This window comes from Salmo trutta, chromosome 14, assembly GCF_901001165.1.
Source record: "Salmo trutta chromosome 14, fSalTru1.1, whole genome shotgun sequence".
NCBI classification, from domain to species: Eukaryota; Metazoa; Chordata; class Actinopteri; order Salmoniformes; family Salmonidae; genus Salmo; species Salmo trutta.
Window position 1 is genome coordinate 56,859,384 of NC_042970.1, and position 7,944 is coordinate 56,867,327.

A 7,944-nucleotide genomic window follows, 5' to 3' on the forward strand; every position below is an offset into this window, starting at 1 on the left:
ATAAATGCAACAAAAATGAGGAATTGGATTTTCACAATATCTCATAAAATAGACATGCAGCTTCAACAGCTTCCTCTCTGTTACTCTTGTACCGCCACGTACTGTAAGACTCCATCACTAAGTAACTGTATGACTGTGCTCCTTAAGAACAAGGCACACAATGGCTAACAGTCAATGGTATACATAGAAGCCGCAATTATGCTAGTTCATTTTGCTGTGCTGATCATTTGTATCATTGTCATGGGTTTACAAACGATTGAGTTATCACAGGTCGGTTTTGAAAAGTATCAGGATGAATCAACTTCATAAATGTTTTGTGTCCTCGATTGAGGGCATATAGACACTTTCAAGTCAAAACAAACAGGAACTTTTGGAATATACAGTGTGGCGACTTCCTTGAAGATGATGTGATTGTGATAACATGACTTCTTTTGTGGTCTTTGTGTGTAAAATGTGAAGCTGACATCATGTTAACGATCATTCAATTGTCAAACATCAAAATATCAGTATTGCATTAACCGTGGATGAGGGCGCGCAATTAGTTATTTATCTCCAGTATTGAACATACTACAATCCGTCTTAAATTGTATAATTTATTTACATATTACGGTACCTGAGGATCGATTAGAAACGTTGTTTGACTTGTTTGGATGAAGTTTATTGGTAACTTTTGGGATTCCTTTGTATGAATGTGGGAAGGGTGGATTACTGAATCAAACACGCCAACTAAACTGACTTTTTCGGGATATAAAGAAGGACTTTATCTAACAAAATGACCATTTGTTGCGTAGCTGGGACCCTTGGGATTGCAAAAAGAGGAAGATCTTCAAAGGGAAGTGATTTATTTTATCGCTATTTCTGACTTTCGTGACGCCTCTGCTGGTTTGGAAAATGTTTTTAATGCTTTTGTATGCGGGGCGCTGTCCTCAGATAATCGCATGGTATGCTTTCGCCGAAAAGCCTTTTTGAAATCTGATAAAGTTGTTGGATTAACAAAAAGTTACGCTTTTAAATGATGTAAGACACTTGTATTTTCACGAATGTTTAATATTACAATTTTTGTACTTTGAATTTCACACTCTCCAATTTCACCAGATGTTGTCGAGGTGGGTCACTAGCGCCATAACCTAGCCAAAAGAAGTTTTAGCCGTTTGAATAACAAGCAATGCAACATTACTTTTGGTCATAACCTTATTGATTGTTGAAAATCCCATTATTAGAAAAACCAGAGTGCACACCCACCCAGATCTGATATCTAAGGCCAGATCACTGCAAGATTCATCAATGTACAATACTTATGAGTAGGCCTATGATGTGAACAGCAGCAATTGTGGAGGTCAAATATTTTCATTGATCCAACAATGGTTATGTTGTGATTTTTGTTAGATAGTGTATATCATTATCTGTAAATGTATTTCTCTCATATATTGTCTATATTTGTTGTAAATATAATAATATCTCAATGATTCAAAATTAAAACAATGGTCACATTTACATAACTTATATATGACTAGTAGGCCAGATATTTGTAATTTCTTCTAGGAAAATGTGCTCCTCCTTTTTAAAAGTGTACTTTTAATTGAGAAACCACTGTATATATGAATCTGAGAACATGTCCAAAAGCATTTCAAAATCAATCAAAATCTGACATCTTTACAACCTACCTGTGTTTGTTGGGATACAGTCTAACGTGAGGTATGGGGGGTGTTAAGTGCCAGAATTAAGCCTTGTGAAGCTACTGATACCTCTCACCAAGTCACCTAATGTCATCCTAGCGCCATAAAATACCGCCATGAATTACCATGGACTGTCAATGGAGACTCGTTTTTTTCTAAGGCGTCAAACTGCCTACGCGTTCACGTCACGTTCATGTCACGTGACACGTACACGTCATGTAGATGTAGTGTACACATCATGTAGACGTAGTGTTCACGTCGTGTAACGTGGCATTGACACGTCACGTCAGTTTGCTTGCAAGTTTATAATGAAAGATCTTACCATGAACGCCTTAAAAACGTCTACGTCTTACGCGTCACGTGTCTGTTTAGTTTATTATTAAAGATCTCACCATGAACGCCTTACAAACGTCTTTTTTTCATTGCCAGAGTAATCTACTCAATTTCATTTGTCAATTTAGCTAAAATAGGCATTTCACCTCAATACAAAAATTATTAGGCTAGTGGATATTTCAGCCAGCCACCATTACTGTGTAGATATGCCTATTTCTCACATCAATACAGACAGAAGGGCTTCTTTGTTGGAGGTAGCCCTATTCAGAAATAAGGGATAGCCAAGGTCTCTAGTGGCACATTCAAAACAACTCGGAAATCGTCAATCTCTGACTTCCGACTTCAGTGCATTCAAGACAACAGGGAACTCGGAAAAAAATTGAGCTCAGACTGGGATTTTATTTTTTGGAACGGTCATCCAACTCGGAATTACAATCCAGAAACTCTGGCATCTTTCTCTGACCTGAAAATCACTGATATCATGATTTGACCTCGTTTTTTCCCCCCAGAGTTCCCAGTTTACCAGATTAACAGACACAATCACTGTCACTATGCAATCCTTAGGCTATACATTGCAGTGGAGATGTCTTATGGTTTAAAGCAGGGCTCGAATTGAGGGTGTATGTGAAGATATAGGCCTAACCCTTGTTATAGAGATGGGCAAAAAACATGTTTGCTTAGCCTTAGAAAAAACAACGGTCCAGATTATATAATGCGATCTAGGCTATAACAATTATTTCCACATAGTGTACTAGCCTATTGAAGGTCTTGCTCAGCCTCAACATCACAGGAAAATGTGGTTGGTTTATTAAATGCTCCACAATTGAGGAATATTAGTGGTAGGCTATGCCTACCGCAAAATACCAAAAAGATAGAATCGTATGGGTCTATGCATAGACCAAACAGCTTAACAGATAAATACTTTTTTGCATTGAATCCCATTGAATCAGGCTATTCATTTCAGTGCAGTTGCATTCTTACACATAACTTTAGCCTAAACAGAACCGAATACACCCCAGCCTGTTTTGATCACAGATCATGATGAAGCTCGAACATTTCAGCTGTTTGTCATCAATTTAGCCTACAATCGCCTACAGATTTGATACACATGAAGGCCTATATTTAATCTGGAATTGACAAACAACAGCCTGACTAGGATCCAGGGACCTCATTTATCAATGTTGCTTAGAAAAGCTTCTAAATGAACTCGTACGAAGAAAATTTTGAATGTTCGCAAATACAAAAAAGTTAGTATTTATCAATTGCTCGTACGCTTGATTTACACACACCTATAAGTATTTTGCCGTGATAAATCAGACACGTTCTGAAACACTGTGCTAGTGCACGTGAAGTCTCATTTACATAAAGAACCGCCCTAAATGAGTATTTATGGTCACAAAGCTTCCCTTTAAAGCTGCAAGAAATGTCAGTAATTTCTATCCGCCAACATGGAGAAATCAAAGAAGACAAAGAAAAAAAAAATTGGACGCAAAAATAGAACTTTTGATCACTGAAGTGGAAGCAAACACAAGTCATACTTTCTGCAGTCCTCAGCAATGGCTTAAAATATTGCTTGGGAGCAGGTTAGAGCTGTGGTAAATTAACAATAAATGAAATTAAAAGAAATGGTCTGATTTGAAAACATGTGCAAAAAAAATATATGATCCACAAAAGGGATATAAGTGCAACAGGAAGAGGGCAAGGTGACTCTTCACTGTCTGCTATGGACCAGCACATTGGCAGCATAATTGGAGAGACCTCAGTCTCTGGCATCATTTGTGATGGTGATACTGATGACCCTCTCCCAGACCCTGAAGGAATACCAGACACACCAACTGATGTTAAGTCAAGCTTTATTTTTGCAACCATATTCAGGAATGGACCACATCTAAATATTTTTATATGTAACAAAATAAATATAACAAAACATGACGTCTTCACAGAGGTGGCTGATTTGCCTGACCCCTCAGCCATTTCCAGGCCTACAAGAAGGGTGTCCTCTTTGGTGAGCACTTCAGCTGCTTTGGCTGATGCAGTCCTGAAACAACAAGAAGAGATAAACACAATAGAGAAATCAATCATTGAAAGAACTTGTTGAATGTAAATGTGTTTTCCTTGTCGATTTGATTATATTTGGAAGAACAGATACCTAAAACCGTTGTATGGTACTGACTCTTGTCCTCTTGTGGAGCACACTGCAAGCCCTGACAATGTAGCAAACCTAAAAAGGAATTTACACATTGTATTACATTCACGTGATGGCATTTGAAGGAATGTCATTTGAGGCAAACCTTGCTAGGCTGGTATTGCAGTGTGCCTCCTGTCCCAGACAAGAACAGCCAATGCCATTTCAGCAGGCCTATGGTGCGCTCCACTGTTCTTATGTGTGCGTGGGCTTGGTTGTACGTTGCCTCTTGTTGGTTTGAGGGGTTTGTGAGGGGAGTCATCAGCCATGTTTTTAATGGGTAGCCACGGTTTCCTGCAGTTATGAACACAACATTCAGATAGTTTCCCAGTAGAGGTCTTACATGGCAAATAAACCTTGCAAATGAAACGTGTTGCTTACCAATAAGCCATCCATCCTCAACAGCTCCTTCCTGGAGATTAAGGCCAACTGAACTGTTCTGCACAATGACTGAATTATGTGTCCCACCTGGCTGTTTGGCCACTACATTCAACAAAGCCAAATGTGAATCACAGATGACCTGCACATTGACAGAATGGAAACCTTTTCTGTTGACAAAGTTGAATTTGTTCAATAATGGTGCTTTTATTGCGATGTGGTTGCAGTCAATTTCTCCAATGACATTGGGAAATCCAGCTATGGTATGGAAATCCCTTTTCACTCTGGCCTGTTGCACGGAAACTGTATGTATTGTGGGGTCAATTAAATAATGCCATGAGGACTGCAGGCAATATTCGGCTCATGGTTGGTTGTGACCGATCCGCATTCTCCCGTTGGAATGTTCCAGTGGCCAAAAATCCCAGGGTGGAGAGGACTTCGGTATGCACTGGGATGGCATTGGTGCGTTTCGTCTCCCTTTCTAATACTGGTTAGAGTTTGTTGCAGAGATACAATAAAATATGCCTTGAAAACGAAATCTAATAGGTCAATCGTCAGACTCAGCAAAAAAATCTGCAAGCTCATTGAAAATACGCTCCCTGCGTAATGCAGCTTGTGCCAGATCCTCCAGCAATGCAAGATTTGCCATTTTGGACAAGTCACAATGCCTCAGTGTTGCTTTTTATATTATTTAACTGGTTTAATTAAATTGCCTCCAACCTAACATTCCACTCTCTTTCTAATTAACTTTATTATTCAATTAGGCTTAAATGGTTTAATGTTTATGAATTCGATAGCACCCTGAGAAAACTATTAGTAGCTTAAGTGTCTATAAAAGAAAAATAAACTATTCATGTATTAACTTTTTTCCTCATAGTTTATGATTTGGTCCAGTATGTCAATCCTTTCTACATTTGGTGGATGGTATTTCATTAGCAGTTTGACTTTTCTACCACAAGGTGCTGTGTGTACACATGGTCAGAGGTGTGCTTAAATTTACACACATTCTCAAGTATAAGTACAAATTGATAAATCCCACACTTTGCTTAGAAATGATCGCACGCATGGTTTACGAACATTTCTGTTCGTACGCAACATTGATAAATGAGGGCCCTGACTTTTCCCCACGTCGTACTTGTTACCAATCAGGCTAATGTATTCCTATTAATGAGCTTTTGTTTTCATATTAATTTGCATAGACTAATCATTGCGATTAATGTTACTTGCCATCTGCTTTTTATGAATTAATAGACATTGGGGTAAAACATTATCATTTAGATGCCCCCCCTCCACATATTAATGTTACTTACCTTGCTGATCACAAAGTCATCTAATTTCCACTCCATTCATATGCAAATACATTTGATTCATACACTGGCTTGTCTGGCTGGCATATTTTCATTTTTAAACAGGCCTTCCCTTATCTACACAGAAATAACATTATGATTTTTTACAAAATCAACAATGAATAATATTGAACTAACAAATACCAAAGGATAAATTACAATTTACAATAATAAACACCTTATGAAACAGCTGTGAAAACCAATCTGGCAATATTTAACATTTAAATATATAAACATTTATATTTTTTTGGTACGTGTGTCCGTTTACTTTCACAGATTTTTTTGGTACACTCACATGGCAATCAGACTCAAATACTGAATTCTGGTGTGTGGAATGGAGAGGATGTGGGTGCTGTGTGGATGGGAGGTTCAGCCTGTCACTTGTTTTCAACAGGCAGTCAGTCTCGGAAGGGGGACTCGAAGAGGGAAACTGCAAAGTCCAGACGCTGCTGCTCTCTTTGTTCTGAGTGTTTGCAGTGCTAGTGTTTTTAGCTTATCTGTGCATCTCACATTATGTGCCCAGTATGATCGTTTTCTTGCTCTTTCTTAGCAAATGACAATAACAACATGACAATAAGAGTAGCTGATGTAATGAAAAGTTGGAGGGTGGTTGGTAATGGAGGACATCAGGTTGATCCATGTCTGGGTTTTAGGCAGAACCCCCTAGGTCCTGGAGAACAGGAGCAGAGTGAAGGGAACAGGGTAGGAGACAGATGTTAACAAGCAAACACACAGGTTTATCAGGGATGTAAAAATACAGTTATTGAATTATTCAATTTAAATGTTTGATTAGATATACAATAATGTTAAAGGCAGACAAAAGAAAGTATACCTGTCAGTATTTTTTTTTATGTCAGTGGGCTTGATGTGGGAGGTAAGGGATGGTCCCTTGAAAAGATAGAGAGATGAGTTGTGAGAGAAACTCCAGGGTGGTGTCATGACAACTGGAGTCATACACCTTAACAGTACCAACCTGGAAGCGGCAGTTACTTAATGTGACCGAGTGGTTAGCCTTGAGATTGACTATTTGGAGATACCCCTGGGCCAGTGTTGGTACTTCTGACAGTATGGCGATGCCACCCAATACAAGAAGGCAAATGCAAATAGTTATCATCTGTCACGACTTCCACCGAAGTCGGGTTCGGGCGGCGGTCGGCGTCACCGGTCTTCTCGCCATCGTCAATCCACTTTTCATTTTCCATTAGTTTTGTCTTGTTTTCCTACACACCATGTTCTCATTTCCCTCATTAAGTATTGTGTATTTAACCCGCTCTTCCCCTCCATGTCTTTGTGTGGAATTGTTTGTTGTTTCATGTATGTACACGCTAGACTGGTTTGCGCTGGGTTATGTCAACCCATCTTGTGTTTAGTGTTCTTAGTGCCTTGTGTTTGTTCGCTGAAATAAAAGGCTCCTTTGGCTACCCAACTTCTGCTCTCCTGCGCCTGACTCCCTTACAGCCAGTTACGCATACCTAACATATGAGATTTTTATATTTACCTTAACGGATGGTGACCCCAGCTAGAAGCAAAAAAGCAGCAAGGTTTCCCAGGTCTCGCCTTCCTTTTGTCCTTCTTCCAAGTCAAGTCATTCGCCCAGATATCGAAGCACTTGGTCCCCTTGATTCTCATCTGGTGGCTTTCCTTCTGTTTCTCCTTGCGCATTGTCCATGTAGTCTCACCTTGATTGATAATAGAAATAAATGCAATTATTTCATATTATTACAAATACATCTCTTATATCTCTTGGAAGGCCAGAAAATAAATACCTGCGGACAATAATTTTTACCTGGTCAAAAATCTCCACATCCTTCTCAGCCCATGCCTGAAGGTGGTCCTCGAAGGCATTCTGATCTGGTTTGACAACTTCCACCACATCAGGTGGAGTTTCAGTGACCTCAAAGTATGTTATACAAAAATAGCACTAGACAAACACTAACGCTAAGTCAATCACACAATTTTTATACATCAGTATATGCAATAATTGTATATACAATTGCATTGTCTACCTCAGTAAACAGCTGTGGCT